The 25,263-nt window shown below is 58.3% G+C and overlaps 2 non-coding genes and 1 gene segment (V, D, J or C); all 3 read left to right on the top strand.

Annotated features, from left to right (window-relative positions):
• The window catches only part of LOC112545106 (Ig heavy chain V region 3-like), a 138,124-nt gene that overhangs the window by 29,094 nt on the left and 83,767 nt on the right, over nt 1–25,263 (top strand).
• On the top strand, nt 4,178–4,341 carry LOC112544331 (U1 spliceosomal RNA). The gene has a single exon (XR_012898175.1). It is a non-coding gene; the product is annotated as a U1 spliceosomal RNA (small nuclear RNA).
• On the top strand, nt 7,149–7,289 carry LOC142821416 (U4 spliceosomal RNA). Its single transcript, XR_012898190.1, has one exon. It is a non-coding gene; the product is annotated as a U4 spliceosomal RNA (small nuclear RNA).

Below are 25,263 nucleotides of genomic sequence, written 5' to 3'. Positions count from 1 at the left end.
GCTGGCCTCGAGGCCGGTTGTGGGACCTAGAGGCAGAGACCAGTGGAGCGGGCTGGAAAAAGTCAGAGAGAGACCCCTGGGCACCGTATTCTATAAATACGGTTTTGAAAGTGGTATGATTTCATCTGGGTTCAACTCCCGCTGGTGCATTTCTGTGGCCTCCGCTCACCTTTTCCACTGTCCTTCTGGGAAACAGAAGAGCCTGAACTGTGCTGGGACAGGAGAGCCAGAGCCTCGTGATTCCCAGGGGGTATCAGCGCCCTGAGAGCGCAACCTCTGCAGATTGGGAAGCAATGAGAAGTTACGCTCCTGTCGCCTCCGTTTGGCAGGTGTGACAGCGCGTTGGGGTTTTCCGTTTCCTGCACCCCCGTAATGACAGGGACAGACTCCACCAGCCAGTAGAATAGAGGGAGTTTATTGCTTCTCCAGGATACAGCACAGCACAGATGTCATCTGGTTACAGGACAGGCCTAGGATGCCTCAGCCCCCCCTTGAGATGAGGGAGTCTGGGCCCCTAAATTCCAGCTCCTTTCCCTAGACTGTCTCCTCCATGCTGCCAGACGGAAACTAACTCTCTTCCAGCCCTGCCCCCGGCCAGGGCTCCACTCCCCTTCTTCCCATAGTTCCGCTCCGGGAGCGCAGGTGCCTGGGTGCATTTACCGGAGCAAGAAGGGGCCGGTGCATCCACCCTCGCGCTGTGACCCCAGGGCCTCCCCTTTCTGCTTTAAATCTCCCTCTGTCTCCCTCCGCAGGCAGTGGACGGCGGAGCCAGTAGCAAGGAAGCCGGAAGGCCGAGTCCTGCGCGAGGGCTGGGACTAGAAGTGACGTTCTCCGGCACCGACTAGCCATTCGGAAGGGGTGCAGTGTATCCTTTTGTAAACGGGCCGCCCCCGGGGCCTCTCCAGCCATTGAGCGTCCCGCCCCGCAGCGCTTCTCCCCAGCCTGAGGAACCGGAGTCCAAACCCGCCCCACAGCACAGCCCCGACCCGCCATTTCCCGAGCTGTCCTGGGACAGGTTCTTCCCATTCTCGTTGTCCAGATTGTCATGGCCTAGGAATGTCTCACTGATGTAACTGGCGACTCGTTTGTACCATTGACACTGACCTCGGCAGTGGGGGTGGGGAGAGCGAGAGAGAGAGAGGGAGAGATGAGGTATATGAGGATAGATAGATAGATAGATAGATAGATAGATAGATAGATAGATAGATAGATAGATAGATAGAGGGGGTGTGTGGGAGAAAGAAAGAAAGAAAGAAAGAAAGAAAGAAAGAAAGAAAGAAAGAAAGAAAGAGTGAGGGATGGGAAACCCAGCCTGAGGCTCTCCCGACTGAACATCGAGTGGCCACTCTCACCGGCTGTGTGAGCAAAGGGGACTGAGAGCTGAGGGGAAGCTTCAAGCCCCTGCACCGGCGCCAGCAGCAGAGGACGGAGTTTTGTGGCTGGGGCTCTTGCCTGTGACCCCGCCGGGGGCAGGGATAGGAAGGGCTGTGGAGCTCTCCTGGGGACTGCCTTGTGCTGGCTAGAGAGCCCCAGAACTCTGGCCATGGGCTCTGCAGACTTCTGCCCAAAGGGAGCAGTGGGGATGCAGGATTCGCAGCATGAGCCCCACCACTCACAGCTTCGAGGATGGGAGGGGCGAGATCGTTTCTTCAGCGTAGTGTGTGCTGGGAATTCAGGGGGTGGCAGCACCAGGGGTTGTCAGGGATCGGGCTTCAGTCCTGCAGACAGAAAGGGCTGCCCCCCCCCCCCTTGAGAAACCCTGCGATACGGTGCCCTCGGGGAGGGGTGACAAACCACTGACTCACCCCCACAGCCGGACCCCTCTATCGCACACAGGCTACCCCGTCCTCTTCTTCTATCGGCCTCACCACTCTGCCTGAGAGCGCCACCTGCTGGCCACCGCCTGCTGCAGTCACCTGCCAGACACACACAGGCGGCTGCTGCGGCTGCACTGACTGCGACTGACCAGCAGGGGCAGGATAAACACGAGACACTTTGCCTATTAAAAAATGTCGGGAAACCTGCAGGAGGGGTCGTTGTTCCCGGCCAATGGGAGCTGCGACAGCACAGTCCGTCTCCAGCAGACAATACCGGGTGAATCTCATGAGAGGTCCCGGAATATCTCCGCTGTATTGAGCAGGTGCAGCTGGAAGGTGGGATTCAAACTCCCATCAGCGTAGCCACATGGGACTCAGAAAAACTGTCCCCTTGAAGGGCTCCAATGAGCCCGAATTCCGTCTGGGTCACATGCTGGGAAACGCAGAGGAGTGTGACTCTGTTTCCCAGCACACTGCGCTCCCTGCCTAGGGCTCTGCTCTGTTTATACTCTGCGAGTGAAACCCGCATGCAAATCCCTGCCCCGGAACTGCCTGGTTAAATACCAACCCCTGGTTCTAGGAGCCTCAGTGTCTGCCAGACACAGACCTGCCCGGCCCTGCCCGCTGCGGAGTTCCGCTCATTGCATGAAAAAGAGAATGACGTTTCTGTGGCTTTTCCTTTCATTGTTCTCGGCTCCCAGCTGTGAGTGTTTTAGAGAATTGGGGACAGGGCCAGAGATTCAATGACTGGCTAATTTGTTCCCTGCTTTCTTTCCCTTTCCCCAGGTGTCCTCGCTCAGGTGCAGCTGGTCCAGTCTGGCCCGGGGGCGGTGAAGCCCGGAGAGACCCTCACCCTGAGCTGCACTGTCTCCGGGTTCTCCATCTCTACTCAATATTACCCCTGGAACTGGATTCGGCAGCCCCCCGGGAAAGGGCTGGAGTGGATGGGGCATGTGCATCCATATGATAGGAGCGCACGCTACGCCCGGTCTCTCCAAGGCCGAGTCACTATCTCTGGAGACACCGCCAAGAACCAGCTCTCGCTGGAGATCCGCTCGCTGACAGCTGCAGACACCGCCACCTATTACTGCACCGGAAACACAGTGACACAGCGCGCTGCTGGCCCGGCACAAAAAGGGGAAGCGGTTTCTAAGCAGGACGATCTCACGGGCCTTACACTGAGCTGGTCCCTCCCGAAGCAATTGTCACACTGTGCGAGAGACACAGTGACACGAACCCTGCGGCTGCTCGGACACAAACCAGAGCTGCGGAACTTCCCGCATCTGCCGCACGGGGGCAGCAGAGACGCGCATAGAACAGCCCTGCACTGGGCGCACTGAGCGAAGGCCAGGCAGGATACAACACTCTGATGTTGAGGATTAACTCTTTCATGTCCTGACTCCATTGCCTGGCCGAGCGCTGCAGCCTCTGCAAACGGCTCCTCTCAGTGAAGCTAAAGGGATCCCAGAGAGCGAAGCCAGGAGCGAGCGGCCCCGTCTCCCTCTGGTTGCACCTGCCGGACAGTGTTTCTTTCTGTCCCTGCACAGGACAGTGGGGCGGGTCCGTGCTGGACCGGGGATTCATTCCCAGCCTCCTGCCAGAGCCAGGGGTATCCCCGTCCTCAGGGACCCTGTGAGCCCCACCCCCAGTACAGCCCCCTCCCTGCTCATGAGCCGGAGCTGCAGAGCTGAGACCCCCCCCAACTTGTGAATATTTATATTTCCAAAGGGGCAACTGCATCGATTGGTTCCGTCTTTCAAACACCAATCACTGGCCCCGGCGGGAGCAGCAGAGCAACACGCCCCCGGCTCCATCTGCTCCTCTAGTGGTTCGTTCCGGGGAGGGGACAGGACCACACCGGCGGGAAACCTGCAGCCACGTGGCTTCCCCGCCGGTGACAGTGAGCGCCCGGGCGTGTGGCCAGGTGCATCCTCTCCTGCTGCGCCCCTTTGTCCCCCGCCCTGCTACTTTCCCTTAACCCCCCGCCCCTCGGGCAGCACTTGAGAGAGGGTCCTGGGCTCTGTCTATCGGGCGCTGAACAGCTGAAGAGCCGGGTCTGGCTGGACTGGAGAGTGTGGACCAAGGGCAGTCAGGGGCGTGGCCCATCCGGAGGGGCGGAGCCGCGTGTGCACGTATGCAGATGTGTGTGCGAGCGGAGCACGGTGGGAGTGGGAGCGGGATGAGGAGCGGGGCTCTAATTTGCAAGCGGGGCTCTGGGTAGGGTCTGGGGACAGGGGTGGGGCAGCTGGCAGCAGCGGGAAGCGGTGCCGGCGGGGTTGTTTGGAGGTGGAAGTGGGAGCCACCGTGATGTGAGAGTTCGGGGCGCTTGAGGCTTGGCGGGGGCTCTGAGACAAGAGTTTATACTTACCTGGCAGGGGAAATACCACGCTCAGGAAGGTGGTTTTCCCAGGGTGAGGCCCATCTATTGCACTGCGGGTGCGCTGACCTCTGCGATTTCCTCAAGTAGCGGAAATTCGACTGCACAATTTGTGGTAGTGGGGGACTGCGTGCGCGCTTTCCCCTGGTATTGTTGTTGAAAGAAAGATCATTTTGTTTCGAGACTATAGGATTAAATCGAGAGAAATGATTCTTATCTATTCTGCCCACATGCAGATAAATACTGTGAGAGAGATTTCCCCAAAAACTAACCCTGTCAGAATCTGTAAAGCGGGGCGGTGTCTGATGCTGGGGGTTGTGTTTTCTCCGCTTTGAAACTTGTCCTCGAGATTCAGTTTCTCATCCCTGTAAAGCATCATCAGTTTATTTCCCTGCTGGGTTGGGCTCGTTGCTTGTTTCTGTTCCTTAGTATCTCTCTTGTGGGTAGGACAATGGTCTGACCGAAACCGCGTGGTTCTCCGACCCTCTGGGAAGTTGTGGTCCAACCTGCAAGCTCCCCACCCCCACTCAGCTCTGGGCCTAGCTTGGATGTTGGCCACCCCCGAGTAACGCAAACATTTAGGAAAACGAAGGTAGAAAGAAACTGCCCGGGCCGCTGTCAGGGCGCGGAGTGATCTAACAAAGCGGCCCACTCCTGGGCCTCTCTGTCTCCTCATGGGTGTTCTGGTCTCCGAACTCAGCCGTGGGTTCAAATCCCGCTCCGGGCACCGCCTTTGCTTCCTTTGCGGAGAAGTAACCGCATGTCCATGTCCCCCTGTCATTGCAAGGACACGCGCTTAGGAATCTGCCGGTTTGGGGCACCTGTGGCTCGTTTCCCAGAGAGTCTCTGGTTTCTCCATCACATCTCTGGGCACTAAAGAGCGAACGAACCGGCCCCTGCTTTGCATGCCGCGCGCGCTATGCAAATACGGGTTTTGTTTCCTCTCCAGCACAGACTATTTACGTCCTCTCGCCCCGTGGCCCCTCCCAACGCCCAGCCCGTGTCGCTCCCTCCGGCTCTGTGTGCGGGCGGGGAGGGGGACAGATGCTGCTGCACATTCTTCCCAGCACACACACGGCAAGTAGGAAATCGGCGACCCTGGTTGCTAATGTTGCAGAAGTGACCTTATCTCTTTCCTAGCCTGTCACGCGAATGTCCCTGACTCTTCATCTACCACTAACCCGAACTCTCCGACTTCTAAAGTCCCTCTGGGGAGCCGGTGGAGTGAACAGTTCAATGGTGCACAGGTGTGAACAGGGCATCCCCGCATAAATGACCCCACCCGGTCACACACCCCTTTGTGGCTGTTCTCTCTCTAGGCATTTCCAATGCAGAGACACTTGCGGGAAATGGACTGTGGGTCTCTGCCAAGGAGTCTGTATTTTATAATTCACTAGCACTGCCCGACCGGTTGGGAGTGGGACGGGAGACTTGCATTCAGCGTGGCCTGGTTTGGATCTGCAGGTGGGTTGCAGGAGTTGTGTTCGGATTCTGTGCTGGGCGGTGCTGGCGGAGCAGGGTCACATTCCAGGGAATGCCGAGAACGAGGGAGGTTTGGTGTCTATTCATTTATTTCCTCCCAGATACTCGCAGAGACAAACGGGCTGGTGCATTCTGCTCACCCCCCACAACTCACAAATGCTGCATCGCCTCCCTGTAAACACCATTCCCGAGAACGCTCCCTCGGTCACCCGCTGCCCAGGTGCGCTGGGATGGGAAAGGGGCGTTGGTCACATGCGGGTCCGATGGGAACTGACGGCGCAGCGCTGCGAACGGGCGGTCGGAGTCCGATGGGGTCGGTGCTGCCCTTGGCGTGAGACCCGCTCCCCGTGCGCGGCCATCCCCGCGCGTTTCCGCCGGAAGGGGCGGCCAGGGACGTTTCCGACAGTGGATCGGGACCCATCGCAGTGTCCCCGCATTAGAGTCACGTCCTCGAGGACCATCCAGGGGCCGCTGCTGTCAGTGTCAATCCCGCGGGAAAGGGACGCGCCGAGATGCGGGCGGGCGGGGACTCAGGCGGACGAAGCGCTGCCCGGTCAGTGTCCGGGGCTGTGTCGCTGCTTCTCGGGGTGACGCGCTGTCTTGGGGGCTTCCCCGCAATCGCACGGTGAAAATCGGCCCCTGCTGCGTTTGTCACCTCCCGTGAGCCTCCCCTGGGGAGTGTCCAGCCCCTGCGCGATGGCTTCTCACAGGCAGGCGGAGCAATGTCCTGCGCTGCGCTGGGGCAGCGATCCCTGGGGACAGCTGCTGTGTGTGTAAATGGCGCCCCCTCTATGGAGGAGGATGCTGGACTTGGGGGTTCTCTGCCACTGTGGGGCCTATTTCTGATCCGCCCCAATTTCACATATCCCAGCAGAGTTCCTCCGGGCAGCATCTTCTGGCTCCATGCCATAGCTTTGAGGAGCTGCGGGAGCTCTCCAGGGTCCTCTGCTCCGGTCCTCATCCAGCTCCCTTGTTTTGAACCTCTGACCAGCGCCCCCTGACCCTGTTTTTCATTATTTGTCCCCCGGAATCAGTTTATTCCTGCGGCCAGTGGACCCTCCCGCGAGGCTGGGGCAGGGGCTCTTAGAACACTCCTGAGCTCAAGTGAGGTTTCAAATAGGCAAAGCCAGAAAGCGGTTGATTGCTGCGCCGGCCCCGCCATTTTCTGGAGCCGCTCCTTTCTCCGCTGCCTCCCGCCAGCCCTCTGGAGCCCACAGACTGGATCCCTCCCGCTGAAGAAAGTCTCACATTTCCATCGCGCTCCCAGAGGCCTCTGCGGCCAGCTGAGGGTTCTGAGCGGCACAGAAGCGCTGAACCCCGCAAGCCCGCTGGGTCTGGCTGGGCTGCCGGGGCTCCGGAGGCAGCGGTGCTGGGGCACTTCGTACCCGGCTTCCCGCCACGGTACCGGGCCTCGCCCTAAGCTGGGAGCCCGTGGCCGACCCGGGGTGAGGGCGCCGGGGAATTTCTTCATTATCTTTGCGCAGTGGCAATATCGTAGCCAATGAGGTTAATCCGAGGTGCGATTATTGCTAATTGAAAACTTTTCCCAATACCCCGCTGTGACGACTTGAAATACAGTCGGTATCGGCAATTTTTGGTGGTCTCTGCGGAGGCTGGTTGACTTTGTTCAATAAAAGAAAATATTTGATTTTTCTGTTTTTGCACGAGTGTCACCTGTTTGTTGCGTCACCTGATTTTTTTGGGCTTAAAGTTTCTTCTATGATTTCTCGTGGTTTGATATAACGCTTTGTACTGAAAGCTCCAAGGCAACTTTTAATTTCTGCTGTTTTCTAGAAACTCAAGTTTTCCAGTGTGTTATAAACCGTTTCTTGTGACAAATGGCTTGTTGGACGCCTTTCATTTTATACTGGTTTATGCTCTTATTGTTATATCCAGGTCATTGCTAAAGATAATAAAAACCACCAGACTCAGAATAAATCTCTGGGGAGCCCCACTAGAGACCTCCTTCCAATCTGACATTGTCACATTAATAGCTACCTTCCCCTAACACTAAACAATTCAGCAGTTGCCATCAGCACACAGCGTTATCTGAGGCAGCACCGTCACCTCCTGCCCTACAGAGATTTTTCCCAAACGTTGTCAAAATCAGTTTTTTAAAAGCTGCAGTTTGTTTTCGATGTGATTGGAAATTATCTCTAAAAACATGCCCAATTTGACAGCTCTCTCCCTAAAGGTCCCTCATCGCGGGAACCGAACCCTGGGACAGAGACTGAGGCCAGGTCTTCTCCACCAACAGAGGCAAATGGCATGAGGCTGTCAACAGAAAACTCCTCTTGCCCCCTGTGACGGCGCGTTGGGGGTTCCCCGTCTCCTGCACCCCGAAATGGCACAAACAGACTGCACCAGCCAGTGGAATTGAGGGTGGTTTATTGCTCCTCCAGCACAGCGCAGCACAGATGTAATCTGGTTACAGGAACTGGGCTAGGATGCCTCAGGCCCCCTTGAGATGGGGGAGACTGGGCCCCTAAAACTCCAGCTCCTCTCCCTAGGCTGTCTCGTCCATCCTCCCAGACAGCCACCAACCAACTAACTAAATTCCCTTGCAGCCCTGCCCCCCCAGTCAGGGCAGCATTCCACCTTCCTTTGTTCCTCTCCATGGGGGGTGTCTGGCCCCTGGCTCAACAGGTTTGGCCTTACCTCTGCCTAGCGAGGTTTTCCCTGCTGGGTCTTGCTCCAGACAGCAGGGGTCACCACAGCCCAGCAAGTACCCCCACTACGTCACACCCCCTAACTCCAGCCACATGCAAGTGGTTTGTTCGGTAAATTGGTCTCTCACCAAAGCGAATGAAACAAAGCACCTTCCTCTAGAGCAATGAATGAATTCAGGGCGGTCCGGTGATTGGCTCTTTCCCCGGAGGCTCTGTGTTGTGTCCAGAACCTCCACTCTCATTAGAACATAAAACCCCTTGTGACGGCGCGATGGGGTTCCCCCGTCTCCTGCACCCCGAAATGGCACAAACAGACTGCACCAGCTGGTGTAATGGAGGTTGTTTATTGCCTCTCCAGGATACAGCGCAGCACAGATGTAATCTGGTCACAGAGCTGGGCTAGGATGCCTCAGGCCCCCTTGAGATGGGGGAGACTGGGTCCCTAAACTCCAGCCCCTTTCCCTAGGCTGTCTCCTCCATGCTTCCAGCCAACAACTCACTAACTCTCTTCCAGCCCTGCCCCCCCAGCCAGGGCAGCCTTCCACCTTCCTTTGTTCCTCTCCATGGGGGGTGTCTGGTTCAACAAGTTTGGCATTACCTTTGCATAGTGAGGTTTTCCCTGCTGGGTCTTGCTCCAGACAGCAGGGGTCACCACAGCCCAGCAAGTACCCCCACTACGTCACACCCCTCTGGCCGGAAGGATCCCAAAGACCCTTCACAAGAAACCTCAGGGTGAACCGCCCTGGTCCGGCAAACTCGGGACCTGCGTGCAGGTGCAGCGGGCTACAGGGCTAAGCTCTGGCCCCCACGGGAGGGTGCGGGTGGAAGGAGCGGAGCTGGGGGGGTTGGCCTCCCCCAAGGGGGCTCCATCTGCCCCCACACGCCAATGCCTGCGGCTCGCCAGGGAAGTTTCAAAGGGTCCCAGAGGATTCATCACAGCAGCTACTGCGGCAGCGGCAGGGCCCCCAGTACATTACATAGTCTGGGGCGCCTGGAGCCCGCCCCTCCCAAGGGTGTTTGTGCGCATGCTCAGTGCCTAGTGTCCCTCTTGTGTTTCCAGCCCCAGCCACGTTCTACCCAATGGCGGATCTGGGGCAGCGAGTCACGGGGCCTGACGCCTGCGCACAATGGGACTCTTGCTCGCTCTGCGTAATACGACCAGGGCCCGACTTGAGTTCTGCCCTTAGGCCTCAGGCCGGCCCCTTATCTCAGGGCTTCTCCCGGGGTGCTCTCATCCTATCACGTTCTCTTTCACAGAAGGGGAAACTGAGGCACGGGGAGGAGAAGGGACCTGCCCCCTGTCACCCACCGCGCCAGGGGCAAAGGCGGGAACAAGATCCAGGTTCCCTGATTCCCACCCTAGTGCTCCGACACACTGGCCAGCCTGCTTTGTGTCAGCATCATCATCACCATCATGGGCCGGGTCAGCGATCCCAGGAGCTATTTCCGGCAGGAATAACAATGGTAATAAATTGTGGACCCCAGACTGACTCACCCACCGCCCGGGCATCTCACACACAGACAAGGGTCCAAATTCCAGCAGAGACTCCATGAACCGTGTGCAGCTCTCTGGAGCGTGGGACTGCAGAAGTGCATTAGGGACCGAAATCTAACTTCATGTCGCTTAGAGCAGGGCTCCTAACTCCCCTCGGCTCCTTCCCAATACCAGCGAAAATCACAAGTGAGGAGGGATGTACCGTATAGACCTTCCTGCCTCACAAGGGTCTTTCCTGCTCTCCGCTTGGGGGCTGAGAATTTTAGTGTGAAAAGACCAAATCCCATTTACACACCTTACTGAGTTCGGATTTCCAAATACCGGAGGCAGTTTCACACACAGACACACCCCTGCTGGGCTGAGCTCCCTGTCTCAGGCGGACACGCGTCCCAGGCACAGATCGCCACCTGTGGACACAGCTCACACCCCGACATCTCTTATAGCCGCGTTGTGAAACCCGCATGCAAATTCCTGCCCCGGCGCCCTTGTATAAATCCAAGCCCCTGCTGGCAGGAGCCTCAGTCTCCCCATAGGCAGATAAATGCCGGGTCCTAAATTTGGGGGACCGTTTGCACCTTCACTGAAAATGAACCTGCTGATGATTTTCCTCTTTTTGCTTAGGGCCCCTTCAGGTACGTGGCTACTGGGGACCGGGGGGATCCCCGCAGCACTGACTGCAGAAGAGGAGCTGTTCCAGCAGCCCAGGGGAATAAGGTGCCCGGATTCCAAGGCAAATCCGTGGTTGTTGGGTGCCTCAGTCCCTTAGGTGCAGTGTCAGGATGTTTAATTTTCACATGTTCCCGGCTCCCAGGGGACAGGGCCTGGCTCTCTCCGTCATTCGCGTGTTTCCCTCCCAGGTGTCCTCTCCCAAGTGCAGCTGAACGAAACGGGCCCGGGAGCGGCGAAGCCCGGGGAGTCCCTGACAGTCACTTGCACCATCTCTGGAATTTCAGTTTCCAGCACCAGCGCCACCTGGGACTGGGTCCGGCAGCCCCCGGGCAAACGGCCGGAGTGGCTGGGCTGCACATGGTACCGGTCTGGCACATGGTACACTGAGTATCCCAGCACGCTGCAGGGCCGAGTGACCATCTCACCGGACACCGCCAGGAACCAGGTCTTGCTGCAGCTCCGCTCGCTGACAACTGCGGACACCACCACCTATTACTGCTCCGGGAGACACAGTGACACAGCGCAACGCCGGGACCGATAGAAAAGGGGAAGCGGTTTTGCCACAGTTCGGAGACATTCTGAGATCAGCGAAAGTTGTGAACCTGGGGGTGACTCTAGTCCTGTTTCCCCCCTGCCGGTACCCGTGTGTGTCCTGCCCAAGGGGCAATGGAAGGGGGGAATGTTAGTGGCTCTAGCAGTAAGTCAGTGACTCTGCCCCTGGTGTTCTTCGCCGTGTAGGGGCATCTTCATTGGGAGAAATCCTCCAGTTAAAATAGTACCAGGAACTTCACTTTGTTCGAAATACACAAGCACAGAAACTAGCTGTATTCCTTCCAGGTGGTCACATCTCCTCCCAAAGATGGAGACTGGCCCAGTCTGATAGAGGAGCGATGTTACAGGGATTGTGGAATCTTGGCCCTAATTGTTTAATATGACAAAGGGCCCCTCCGGTTGAATGGGCGGTAACGTGTCCTCTTGGACATCCGGCTGCTGCGGTCCTACCCTGCCATCACAGAACCCGAGGCATCGGGTCTCCGCAGCAGGTCCCTTGCTGCACCACCCCCAGGCCGGGGCAGGCCCACGTGTACTTGGGAGGGATGGACAGAACCTCACACTGACCTGTGATGCCTCAGATCTGTCCATGCCTCGGAATTGTCCCTCCCGCAAGGGGATCTGGCAGCCTGCTAGGGAAGGACCGGACCGAACAGAAGACATGCAGCAGGGGGGAGGGATTCCCTTTAATCCCACTCTGGGACAGGCTGAACTATCATCCCTGTTGGCACATTCAGGAGCCACTTCTCCCTGCAGCCTCAGTCAGTCCCACATCTGATGTGCACGCGGAGCCCAAAACCAGCCCTGCACCGCCCGGGTCGCTCCCATTTCTGTTGGAAAACCCCGAGGGTCGGAGTCAGAAGTGCTGAACTGGGCGTCTCCTCGATCAAATCCACGCCCTGACACCCGCATGCAAATCCCTGCCGCGTGAGCCCGTGTGACGTAATGGGGGGGGGGGTACCTTGCTGGTTGCTATTCTGGGCAGTGGGTTGTGAGTGACCTCCACTGGCTGCTGTCTGTAGCATGGCCCAGCAGGGCAGGGGATGAGTCATTATGCAAGGGAGCTTAGAACCTGTCTGACAAGTTATCTCCCAGGGAGCGGAACAATGGGAAGAAGGGGAGTGGAGCCCTGGGTGGGGGCAGGGCTGGAAGTGAGTTAGTTAGGTTTCTGTCTGGGAAGCAGGGCAGAAGGAGCTAGGGAGGGGGGCTGGGATTGTAGGGCCCAGCCACACCCTATCTCAAGGGGGGGCAATGAGTCCTCCTAGCCCCAGTTCCTGTAACCAGATTACACCTATGCTGTGGTGTGCTGTATCCTGGAGAAGCAATAAACTCCCTCTATTTTACTGGCTGGTGGAGTCTGTTTGTGCTATTACGGGGGTGCAGGAGACGGGAAAACCCCAACGGGTCACACTGGTGTACAGCCACAAAGTCTTTTCATCATTAAAAAATGAACAAGTCCAGTTTTTACTGAATGACTCGGGAAAGACTAAAATCTCCTGTAGTGAAAGTGCCGTGCGTTGATCAGCAGGTGGCGCTGTTGCTAGAAGGGATGGACTAGCCCCGAGAAGAACCCCCGGCCCGTAAATAGATCGAGGCTCTCCCAAAAGGGGTTTGGGAGGAGCCAGGCCTTAGGCTCCCATAACATCTGGCAACAGCCAGTCTCTCAATCCCTGTGTGAGGAAACAGTCACCGCCGACTTCATTCCTTACAGGTGTCCCAAAGTGTCAGGAGGATCCGAGCGACAGACACTGGGACTTGGGAAGTCTGACTCCTGTACCCGGAACCCTAGGGCGAGTGAGTCACATCCCCGACAGGGTGATTGTCTCTTATAAGGCGCGGGACATGCAAATAAGGGAGTCAGTGTCCCCCTTAAAACTGTTCCTCCCTCTGCCCAGGCTGCACCCGCAGGGACAACCCTCAGCCCCTGTGTCTGGGCAGCGACAAGTCAGTTCAGCACCAGGGACAAGGACTTTTTTGCTCTTAGTAATTTTGGCTGTAGCGGCTTTGGAAGGTATTTTCTTTCTCTGAATAAAGGCAGAGGTGGGAGCTTATTTAATTCTCCTTGTGTTGAAACCAATATTTATAACCGGTCTGTGTTCCCAGGTGTCCGGTCCCAGGTGTAGCTAGTGGAGTCCGGAGGGGATATGAAGAAGCCCGGAGACTCTCTGCGCCTCTCCTGCAAAGCCTCCGGCTTCACCTTCAGCAGCTACGAGATGAGCTGGGTCCGGCAGGCTCCCGGGAAAGGACTGGACTGGGTCGCTTTCATTAGTTGCCCCAGTGGATCAACCATGTATTATTCCCAGGCAGTCAAAGGGCGAGTCACCATCTCCAGAGACAACGCCAACAGCCTGCTGAGCCTGCAGATGACCGGCCTGACGGCAGAAGACACGGGCCTGTATTACTGCGCGAGAGACACAGTGAGTGACAGCCCCGCCGGGCTGGGACAGAAATCCGCCTTGCCTGGCAGAACCATCGCTGAGTCACGGGCTGTTTCCTCTGGCGCAGCTGCAGGGGAAGCTCCGCTCCCCTCTGCCCTGCGCGGGGAGACCTGTTCACACTCATTTCAGCTGCGATCTGGGAGCTGCTCCGGTGCCCGCTGAGTCAAGCCCCCCCCCCCGTTCGGTTCCACGGGCGCTGGATCAGGTCCTGTGAGTTCAGTCAGCGCAGACTCCTGCCAGCTTCAAATAAACACTGTTTGCCCTCGCGAATGCCCTTCCTAATCACTTCCAGGCTCTCACTGAATTGCCCTGCCTTGAGGAGAGGGAGAACGGTCCAATGGTTAGTGCATGAAACAGCCACTCGGATTCGCTTCCTTACTCTGCCTCGGAATTCCCCTGTGACCGACAGGAAGTCGTTCTGTCTTGCCTGGCCTCAGTGTTCGCCTGCAGAATGGGGGTAACAGCGCGCCTGCCGCAGGGGTGTAATAAGACTGACGCGTTACAGAGTGTGAGGGGTGCGGATCCTGTAGCAATGGAGATCAGATAAGCATCCAAAGGCAAAACTTCCGTGAGGTGATTATGAATTGCCTGGAGTTTTTTGGATGCACAAATGGAGACATTTGAACTCCAATGGTGAACAAAATTAAACAAACAAACAAACAAACAAAAACAGACTGAGAGTTAAAATCCCAGATGCTGCTGAATTTCGATGCCATTTGCGGTCTCAATTCCCGCAGGCTCTTTTGAAATCCCCAAGCCACAGGAGACAGGGTATAAATTCTCTTTTCCACAATGATAGAGATGCAGCCGTGTTAGTCTGGTCTAACTGAGACAGAAGACAGAACTATGTAGCACTTTAAAGACTAACAAGATGGTTTATCAGGTGATGAGCTTTCCTGGGCCAGACCCACTTCCTCAGATCAATTTGTGGAAGAAAATTGGTACAACCATATATACCAAAGTGATACAATCAAAAAAATGAATGCATGTGAAATTGCCAAATCAAATTTTAGAACAGAATGGCGGGGGGGGGGGGGGGGGGGGTGGAAGGTTAGTGTCTGTGAGGTAATGACATAGGGGTGATAATAGGGGAAGTTTCTGTGAGGTAATGACATTAGGGGTGATAATTGGGGAAGCTATTTTTGTAATGGGTGAGATAATTAGAGTCTTTGTATAGACCCATTGTGCTGTAGTGGGGGTACCTGGCTGGTTTCTATGCTGCTGGCTCTGGGGTAACCCCCACTGGCTGCCGTGGGTACCACGACCCAGCAAAACAGGATGAGTCACTATGCAAACCAGTGGCCAGACACCCCCCATGGAGAGGAACAAAGGAAGGTGGAATGCTGCCCTGGCTGGGGGGCAGGGCTGGAAGAGAGTTAGTTAGTTGCTGTCTGTGAGCATGGTCCAGTCTCCCCCCAACTCAAGGGGACCTGAGGCATCCTAGCCCAGCTCTGTGACCAGATTCCATCTGTGCTGTGCTGTATCCTGGAGAGGCAATAAACTTCCTCTATTCCACTGGCTGGTGGAGTCTGTTTGTGCCATTTCGGGGTGCAGGAGACAGGGGACCCCCAACGTGCCGTCACACTGGTGTCAGGAGTGGGATGCACTGCACCCCGTGGATGGAGTTTCCAGCGGCGAGCAACAAGGCACGGTAGAAGCAAGAGCCCTGGAGCCAGGAATGCTGGAGACAGAGTAAAGCAGTTCTTGGGAATCGTGGGGCGCTGCAGCACTAGACTGGTGAGTCTGCACTGAGGGGACCAGCGGGCCGATGGCCTACGCCCGACTCTTGAAGGGCAGAGCTGGTGGGGCTGTGCAGAGAGAGGGGCTTGCCTGTGCAGAAAGCAACCAAGGCCCAGCTGATTGCCCAGCTAGAAGAGAATGACCAGCCACAGGGCCAGGATCTTGTCCCCAGGGGGAGCAGCCAGACCCCTCCTGAGAGTGTGTAAGGCTCAGAGAGGGGGAGGAGCGCTGGAACCCACTGGAGAGATGAGACAGCATCTCCCGGGAGGCCTGCAAGTCATAGCCCATCTAGGGCAGGGGCCAGCCCAGCAGAGCTGCGGCGGCTGGAGATCCAGCTGCGGATCAAGGAATTGGAAGTAGAGGACCGAGAGAGGGACCGCCAGGACCGAGAGAAGGAGCGCCAAGATTGAGAATGGGACCGCCAGGACCGAGAGAGGCAGCGGCAGCATGAGCTGGCCATGGCAGAGCGGAGAACCGGCGGGGCACCGGCTGCGCCAAGTGCAGATGGGCCCCAGGGTCCCAGGACTCCCAGACGCTTGGAGAGGCTTGTGGTGGCCCAATTGAAGGACGTGGGTGACATAGACGGGTTCCTCAGCTCCTTTGAGAGGGCCTGTGGACTGGAACGGGTTCCCCCAGCTGAATGGCTGCAGGAGCTCATCCCTGCACTGAACCAGGAGGCGGCCGGAGTGCTCAGTCGGCTGGAGGACCTACAGCCAGGGGATTACAACCGAGTCAAGGAGGCCCTGCTGCACAAGTTCGGGCTGACCCCCGAGATGTACAGGAAGAAGTTCCGGGGGGTACAGAAAGGGCCACGGGAGACCTATGTGGATCTGGCCTCCCGCCTGGCGCAATACGGCCGCAAGTGGGTGTCTGGAGTCGGAGCCCAGACCACAGAGGAGCTGCTCAAGCTGGTCATGATGGAGCAGTTCTATGAAGCGTGCCCACCCAAACTGAGGCTGTGGCTCAAGGACCGGAGACCAGAGAACCCCCAGGAGGCCGGGAGGCTGGCGGACGAGTTCACGGAGAGCCGGTCCGGGTGTGAACGGGAGTCCCGGAGAGAAAGGGAATTGTGCAGAGACCGGATCTCGGCTGAGCGACGGAGAGAGTCAACTACGGGGCGAGATCAAGGAACAGGTCGTTTGCGCCCCAGAGAACCAGCCAGGGCCTGGACAGAGACAGCCGAAAGCCTAACTTGCCATCGCTGTGGGCAAAAAGGACACAAGAGGGCTCAATGCACCAGGTCCCAGGACCGGGGACTTTCCAGGGTTAACTGGCTGGGGCGGGAGGAAGGGCAGGCTGCCCCAGAGGCAGGGGCTGGCAGGCAAACCTCAGCTCAGAGAGAGGGGAAGGATGCTCAGTGCACCTCCCCTGGGAGGTCTGATTCTCAGGAGGCGGATTTCTCCGTGTACCGGGTGGGGACAGGACGGCCCCTGCGGAGCGAGTGCCTCATACCCCTGGAGGTGGATGGTAGGAAGGTGACGGGCTTCTGGGACACGGGGGCGGAGGTGACTCTGGCCCGATCCGACATAGTGGCCCCAGAGTGGATACTACCCCACACGCAGCTGACCCTGAAGGGCATAGATGGGTCCCCGTTTAAGGTGCGTGTAGCCCTGGTGCATCTGAAATGGGGGGCGAAGGAAGGCCTCAAGGAAGTGGGGGTGCACCCGCACTTGCCCACCGAGGTGCTGATGGGGAATGACCTAGAGGAGTGGCCCCATGAATCCCAGCGGGCTCTAGTCACTACCCAGAGCCAGAGCCAGCGGGGGGCTGACAACGTGGGTCCAGGGAAGGACTCCTGGCAGCGTCCTCAGGGTCCCATCCCAGTGGACACGGGGTCCAGCCAGGCTGGGACTCCGGACCTAGGCAGAGGTGGGGGACCGGTCCCGATCCCTGCCTCAGCAGCTGAATTCCAGGCTGAGGTGCAGGCAGACCCCTCCTTGCAGAGGCTGAGGGACCAGGCTGGTCTCCGTGCTGCTCAGCCCCTTGGGAGAGGTGGCCAGGAGAGATTCCTGCGGGAGCGTGGACTCCTGTTCCGTGAATGGCTTCCCCCCAGGAAGGTGAGGGCATGGAGGGTCCAGCGACAGCTGGTCGTCCCCCGAAAGTATCGCCTCAAGCTGCTGTATTTGGACCACGATGTCCCCGTTGGGGGTCACCGGGGGTCACCGGGGGATCCGGACCACCCGGCTGAGGCTGCTCCAGCACTTCTATTGGCCGGGAGTCTTTACAGCCGTGCAGCGGTACTGCCAGTCCTGTGACTCCTGCCAGAGGGGCGGGAAGGCCCAAGACAGTAGGAAAGCGGCTTGGGGGTCTCTACCCCAGATAGAGGACCCTCTGGGCTTGCTGAGAGAGTTATGGGAGGGGAAGACCTCCCTGGATGGAGCGTCGGGTGTGGGAGCCGCCCTGGCTGTCCAGAGAAGGTTCGCTGGGCTCATGGCCCCGGCCCGAGAGACCCTGGCCAGAGATCAAGGCCAGCGGAAGGGTGGGTGTGACCCCCGAGAACAGGCCTGTGCCAGTCGCCCTGGAGCAGGGCAGCGAGTGGACAGAGGGAAGCCAACTCATGTGGGGCCTCGCCACGGCCGGCCCGAGTCAAGGGGAGCACCCATGTCCCCAGGGCGGGTTCCCACGCAGGGGACCCGAACTTCCCTAGGTCACGAGCGGAGTGACCCTGCTCATTTCGCTCTCGGAGGGGGGAGAACTGTGACGTAGTGGGGGTACCTGGCTGGTTTCTATGCTGCTGGCTCTGGGGGAACCCCCACTGGCTGCCGTGGGTACCACGACCCAGCAAAACAGGATGAGTCACTATGCAAAGAGTAGGGCCAGACACCCCCCATGGAGAGGAACAAAGGAAGGTGGAATGCTGCCCTGGCTGGGGGGCAGGGCTGGAAGGGAGTTAGTTAGTTACTGTCTGGGACCATGGAGGAGAGCCTAGGGAAAGAGGCTGGAGTTTAGGGGCCCAGTCTCCCCCATCTCAAGGGGGCCTGAGGCATCCTAGCCCAGCTCTGTGACCAGACTACATCTGTGCTGTGCTGTGCTGTAGCCTGGAGAGGCAATAAACTTCCTATATTACACCAGCTGGTGCAGTCTGTTTGTGCCATTTCGGGGTGCAGGAGACGGGGGACCCCAACGCGCCGTCACACTTCCAAGGTAGGTTCCGCTTTAAATACCAACCCTTGCTCTTAAGGAGCCTCGATCTCCTCCAGAAACAGACCTGCCTGGGTGTGGCTGCTGGGCACAGTTTGCTTCTTCACTGAAGATGAACCTGCTGATGATTTTCTTTTTTATGGTGGAGGCCCCTTCAGATTCGTGGCTACGGGAGTTCCTGCTGACCTGTCCAAGCAGCCTATGGGAATGAGATGCCCGGATCCCAATACACTTTAGTGGCACTGGGGTGCCTCACTCCCTTGGGCGTGGTCTCGGGTGTTTAATTTTCACATGCTCCCCTCTCGCAGGGGACAGGGCCTGGCTCGCTGAGTCATTTCCTGTTTCCCTCCCAGGTGCCCTCTCTCAAGTGCAGGTGAAGGAAACAGGCCGGGGAGCGGCGAAGCCCGGGGAGTCCCTGACACTCACTTGCAGCATCTCCGGAGACTCGGTTTCCAGCACCAGCGCCGCCTGGGACCGGGTCCGGCAGCCCGCGGGGAAGGGTCTGAAATGGGTGGGAATCACGTGGTACACACTGAGCACTTGCCTACGCCCCCTCCCGCCGGGGCCGAGTCACCATCTCCGCAGACACCGCCAGGAACCAGGTCTCGCTGCAGCTCCGCTCGCTGACAGCTGCAGACAGCGCCCCCTAGTGCTGCCCCGGACACACAGTGACAGGGCAGAGCCGGGCCTGCGCTAACGGGGGGAAGCGGGTTTTCTACAGTGCGGAGACACTGCGGACTGGGTCATTGGTCACACGGGGGGCGGGGCTCTGTCCGTGACTCTCCGGTGCCTTTACCCTGGGTTATTGCTCACAAAGCTCCCGTGTCTCTGCCTGGCTCCGGGCCCAACCGGCCTGACATGCCCTGGCTCCGGGCCCAGCCGGCCTGACATGCCTGACAGGCCCGTGTCAGGAACCCCTAAAAGTTCCCGGTCCCCTCCCAGCGAGACAAGGCATCGCCCCTGCGCCCCGCTTGTGACACAAGCAAGCCACGTTCGCTCCCGCCCTTTGCCTTATGCAGGTTGGTTCGCTCGAAGCATCCCCATCCCCCCGCCCCTCCCTGCCACCCTGCCCTGAGCGGTACGAGGGGCCGCGCCATCCTTGTGTCTTCTACAGCGGGTGCGGTTACGCCAGGGCCTTATATCGGGGTGTTATGGCACCAGCGCACCTATGGGAGTTGGTCACCCGGGGGGGTTCAGAAAATCCCTCCTGACACCTCGATACCTAGAATAATCCGGCTCCAGGTGCCTTGTCCCGGGGGACAGAGGGAGTCTGGGACAAAGCAAGGAACCGGGCCTGGCCAGGCAGGGTCCTAGGGGAGATCACTGCTCCCTGAGGGATCCTCCCTCGCTCCCTCCTGCCCCCTCTGAATCCCCGGGCAAGTGAACTGGGCTGGTTCAGTGAGAAGGTTTTATGTGTCGCAGGGAGGGGATATGCAAATAGGGGCTGAGCGTCCTGTTTAGATCTCTCCCTCCCTCTGCCCAGGGTGAACTCGCAGCGACAATCCGCAGCCCCCTGCTCTCTGCAGTGACCAGCCAGTCCCCTGAGAACTTCCCCCTCCAGCACCAGGGACAATGGGACTTTGGCTGCTTCTAGTTCTCCTCGCTGCGGCTTGGGAAGGTATTTTCTCCCCGGCAGGGACAAGGGATTGTTCTGGAGGGGGGAGGGGGGGGGAGGGGAGGGTGCTGCCAGCGATGGGATTTGTAACAGCGCTGAGCGCTGGGGTCTCCCCCCCTTTATTGGACAATGCGGTTCATGCGGCTCCTTTTGTTCCTGTTGATTTTAATTCGCGGCTCCAATCCATTGCTAATGTTTTAATTTCCAATTTCCCTGTTTCCCTTCTCCCCAGGGGCCCGCTCGCAGGTGGTTCTGACCCAGTCGGGCCCGGCGCTGAAGAAGCCCGGAGAGGCCCATAAGCTGCAATGCGCCACCAGCGGGTTTGCTCTCAGCAGCACCTGGATGAGCTGGGTTAGGCAGGAGCCGGGGAAGGGGCTGGAGTGGCTGGTTTATTATTACAATGAGGCGAACACCAAGTTCTACGCCGCCTCCGTGCAGGGCCGGTTCACGGCCTCCAAGGACAGCGCCAACTTCTACCTGCAAATGACCAGCCTGAGAGCGGAGGACAGCGCCGGGTATTACTGCGCTAGGCACACACACAGGGAGGAAGCGAATCTGAGCTCGCACAAAAACCTCCCCCTGCAGGGACCGAGGAGGGATTTCCTGGGGGTGGCGCTCAGGCCCTGCACAATAACACGGACAGTGCCCTCCCCCTCCCCCATCTCTGACGGGCCCCGCGGCCAGCTGGAAGGGGAGACAGGCGCTGTTGAGCCCAGCCCCCTGGGGAGCGCAGGGAGCGGATGCCCAGCAGCTGTTTTCAGAGCAGGGAGAACGAACAGCTGCATCCGGCGTCGCGGTTCGGTTGCCCCAGGGACTCTCTGCTCAGACCCTGCTCAGTGTGAGGCTCCCTCCTCCCAGGGAAGGCAGCGGGATATTCCGGGCCCTTAGGGCAGCCAGGCAGCTCCACCCCAGCCCACTGACAATTGTCTGGATCAAACCCCTCCCGTGTGCAGAGGGGCAGCGCCAGCCCCTACTCAACTGCTGCCTGTGGCATTTCAGGGTGCAGAGTTATGGGAGACTGGGCAGGGATGGTGTCCCTGCCTCCGTTTGTCAGGGGCTGGGAATGGGTGACGGGCGGGATCACTGGACGATTCCCTGTTCTGTCCACTCCCTCTGGGGCACCTGGCATTGGCCACTGGCAGCAGACAGGACACTGGACCAGATGGACCTTTGGTCTGACCCCGTCTGGTCGTTCTTAGGTTCTAATGACCCTTTTATCTGTATAATTGTCTATAGCGAGAGAGTATTGAAAACAATAAGGAGAAGAGGGAGAGGTCCAGGTTGGATACTAGGAAAACCTGTTTCACTTGGAGGGTGGTGAAGCACTGGGATGGGTTCCCTAGGGAAGTGGTGGACTCTCCATCCCTAGAGGTTTTTAAGTCGGGGCTTAACAAAGCCCAGTTGGAATTATTTAGTTGGGATTGGTTCTGCCTAGAGCAGGGGGCTGGACTTGATGACCTCCTGAGGTCTCTTCCAGCTCTATGGTTCTATGATTCTAGGGTTATAATAGTTCCATTAAATGTCCTTTTTTCATACAGTTCGCCCCACTCAGCTCTTGAAGGTGTTTCATTTACAGTCACACAGCCCTACACACACTTGCCAGGTAACAATTCCTGCCTGGAGATTCTTTCAGGGCACTTATTGCCCATGTTTACTTTGTGACTTAGCAGAATTCAGCCCATTCCGATGCCTGGGCTCAGACATTCAAAGCAGGTAAGCGGGTACAGCATCCAGCTCCCCTGAAATTCCAGGGCTTAATCTAATAATAATTCTGTCCTGTAAACATGTATCTCCTCCACTCTGCCTCTTGGTGCCTTCCCCTTTCTTCTCCTCTCCTGCCCCCTCCTCTCCCTAAGCACAAGTCCCTTCCTCTCCTCACCCTCACCTTCCCCTTAGTTCTGCCCTTGTCCCTTCCCTCACCTTCCTAACACCTGCATCCCTCAATCGTCTTGTGCCGGTGTGGGGTTGCATGGCAGGTGGCTGCCCCATGTGCCTGAGCTGGAGCCAGGGCCATGATGCTATTTTTAGTATCTTAGCACTGGCCCAAGAGCAGCTATAGCATGGCCCTGCTCCAGTCCCAGCACTCGGGGCAGCTGAGGGGGTGGATGGGCCCTGGAGCACAAACTTCTGGCTTGAGGATGTGATGGCGCATTGAGGGTCCCCTGTCTTCTGCAGCCCCGAAATGGCAAAAACAGACTGCACCAGCCGGTGGAATAGAGGAACTTTATTCCCTCTCCAGGATACAGCACAGCACAGATGTAATCTGGTCACAGAGCTGGGCTAGGATGCCTCAGGCCCCCTTGAGATGGTGGGAGACTGGGCCCCTAAACTCCAGCCCCTTTCCCTAGGCTGTCTCCTCCATGCTCCCAGCCAGCCACTCTAACTAACTCCCTTCCAGCCCTGCCCCCCAGCCAGGGCAGCATTCCCCCTTCCTTTGTTCCTCTCCATGGGGTTTATCTGGTTCAACAGGTTTGGCATCACCTTTGCATAGTGAGGTTTTCCCTGCTGGGTCTTGCTCCAGACAGCAGGGGTCACCACCGCCCAGCAAGTACCCCCACTACGTCACAGCTTGTTTGGGTGTGCCACTGTGGCACCCAAGTTATTAATAGATATTTTATAAACCTCTCCCTTTTCCCTCTGCTGCCATGTCTCCTCCTTTTGCTTCATCAGCTCCCCTGGTGCCTGATGCCCTCCAACTCCTCATCCTCCTCTGCTGTCCTGACTCCTGCCCTTCTCACTGCCCTCAGCCCTCCTGCCACTTGCACCCCTCCACCAGCCCTTCTCTCCCCCCTGTGCCCACTCTTCCAGTAGCCCCACTCTGATCACCTGAGCTACCCCTCCTCATACCCTTTTCTAACACCTCCCTCTACACACCTGCCTCTCTCCCCTGGTGCTGGTCCCTCCCCTGCAGGTGTTTGCCCTTCTGCTTCACCCCCAGAATCTCCTGGCATCTGCACCTTCCCTTACCCCTGCACTCTCCTGGTGCCTCCCCCTTCCCTCACTGCCCCTACCCCCTTTGCCCTGTTTTTCCCTGATGCCCACCCCCTCACCACTCTTTCCTCTCCCACCCTTTCCTCCTAGTTTTCCCCCTTCCATGCTCTGCCGTATCTTCTGTCTTCCACTTTGCAGGGCCAGAGTCTGCTCGCTGACCCTAGAACTCCCCAGCCTCCAAAACTGGAGCTAGGAGCAATTTTAAAATCCCAGCCGTGATGTCATGTCATCTGGAAATGCCGCGCATGGCAGCAGCAGCTCCAAACATTGCTGGAGCAGAGCCAGGCTCTGAATATTGCTGGAGCATCTGCACCAGGAGGCCATATAACTTGCCGCCCATGAGTCGGGTGAGCCTGCACAGCATGGGGTGGGCTCTCACCCCAACCCCCTAGCGTGGTGCCTGAGGGCAATTGAGCCTCTCTCCCCCCCTTCCCTACGACTCTGGGTCTGGATTCCGGCAGTGACGCAGACCCTGCATTGCGCTCCATGGCCGAGGTGATCCGAGCAGATATAGTGGCTGAGACAGGAATTCTCGAAGGAGCCCAGTGAAGTGGGAGATGCGGTGTGACGTAGTGGGGGTACTTGCTGGGCTGTGGTGACCTCTGCTGTCTGGAGCAAGACCCAGCAGGAAAAACCTTATTATGCAAAGGTGACTCCATACCGGTTGAACCAGCCAACCCCCCATGGGGAGAAACAAAGGGAGGTGGAATGCTGCCCTGGCTGGGGGCAGGGCTGGGAGAGGGGGAGTTAGTTCCTGGCTGGAAAGCAGGGAAGAAGGAACTGGGGAGGGGGCTGGGATCCCCCCATCTCAAGGGGGGCACTGAGGCCCCTTAGCCCCAGTTCCTGTAACCAGATTACGTCTGTGCTGTATCCTGGAGGAGCAATAAACCACCCTCAATTCTACTGGCTGGTGGAGTCTGTTTGTGCCATTTCGGGGTGCAGGAGACAGGGGACCCCCAACGCGCCGTCACAAGTGGGGGTCCGAATCCGCTCCGCAGCCTCGCTACTCCCGGGCACCTCGACTCCGTCCCGCCCCTGCCTGTGGGGCGAATGCGGCCCGAGAGCGGGAGACCGGTGCCCGCAAACCCCTGACCCCGCAGGCCCCGAGAGCCGCATCCTCATCGGCCTCAGTCTCCAGCCAAAGGGTCTGGTCTCGGGGGATCCCGAAGCCGGTTGGAACCAGTCGGGCCCTGGCCTGTCAGCGCATGCGCTCTGCCCGGCGCTTTGGAACCCAGGGTGGGGGCGGAGCCTACGGGCTGGTTCTTCGTTTCTTTATTACAGACAAGTGGTATCAGGGCGCCGCGGCTCCGCGCGAGGCGCGGGACAAACGCCCCGCCCCCCTCTGACTGCCCGGTCCAGGCTTCCCATTGGCCTGGGCCAGAGGAGTTTCCGACGCTTATAAGGAAGGGAAATGCAAATAGGAGAGACGGGTTCTTGTTTAAAGCCCCTCCCCCTTTCTCTGCCCAGACTGCAGTGGGACCGACCATCCCCAACCGCCCCGCCCCGGCTGTGCAGCTCCCAGCCACCGCCCCCTGAGAAACTGCCCCTCCCGCACCAGGAGAAATGCGACTTTGGCTCCATTTTGTTCCCCTTATAGCTGCTCTGGAGGGCAGTTGCTAAGCTAAATGCACTGGACAGGCAGACAAATAATGTCCATTTGCGGTCGCCCGGGGCCCAGTCCCAAGAGTTAGCGGAGTCCAGCGGGGGGACGTGAAGGAGCCAGGAGACTCTCTGCGCCTCTTCTGCAAAGCCTCCGGATTCACCGTCAGCAGCTACGAGATGAGCTGGTTCCGGCAGGTTCCTGGGACGGGGCTGGAGTGCGTCTCACATATTTATTCTGATGGGAGCCACCAAGTTTACGCAGACTCAGTCAAAGGGCGATTCACCTTCTCCAGGGACAACCCCAGCAACCTGCTGCACCTGCAACTGACCGGCCTGCAGCCCGAGGACACCGCCCGCTATTACTGCGCCGGGCACAGCGAGCTGAAACTGCCCAGCCCAGAACACAAACCGAGCTGCAGCAGGAGCCGCTCTGCCAGCGCCCGGCAGGGGGCAGCAGCGACTCGCAGTTCCAGGCTGTTCTGTCCGGTCAGTGCAGAGATCGGTGTGAAAGGGCAGGTCGGTGCCCAGAGCAGCGGGTGAATATTTCGGGAACTCTCTGTGTTCTAGGGACAGGAGACAAATATTCCTGCAGGTCTCCGGCAGCCAGTGACACCGCTGAGAGCAGAGTGTAACGCGGAGCCGGAGAGAACATAAGAAAGGCCAGACTGGGTCCAC

The sequence above is a fragment of the Pelodiscus sinensis genome, chromosome 30 (assembly GCF_049634645.1).
Source record: "Pelodiscus sinensis isolate JC-2024 chromosome 30, ASM4963464v1, whole genome shotgun sequence".
Classification (NCBI taxonomy): Eukaryota; Metazoa; Chordata; order Testudines; family Trionychidae; genus Pelodiscus; species Pelodiscus sinensis.
The sequence above is the reverse complement of the archived record's forward strand: the minus strand, read 5'-3'. Positions and strand labels throughout refer to the sequence as shown.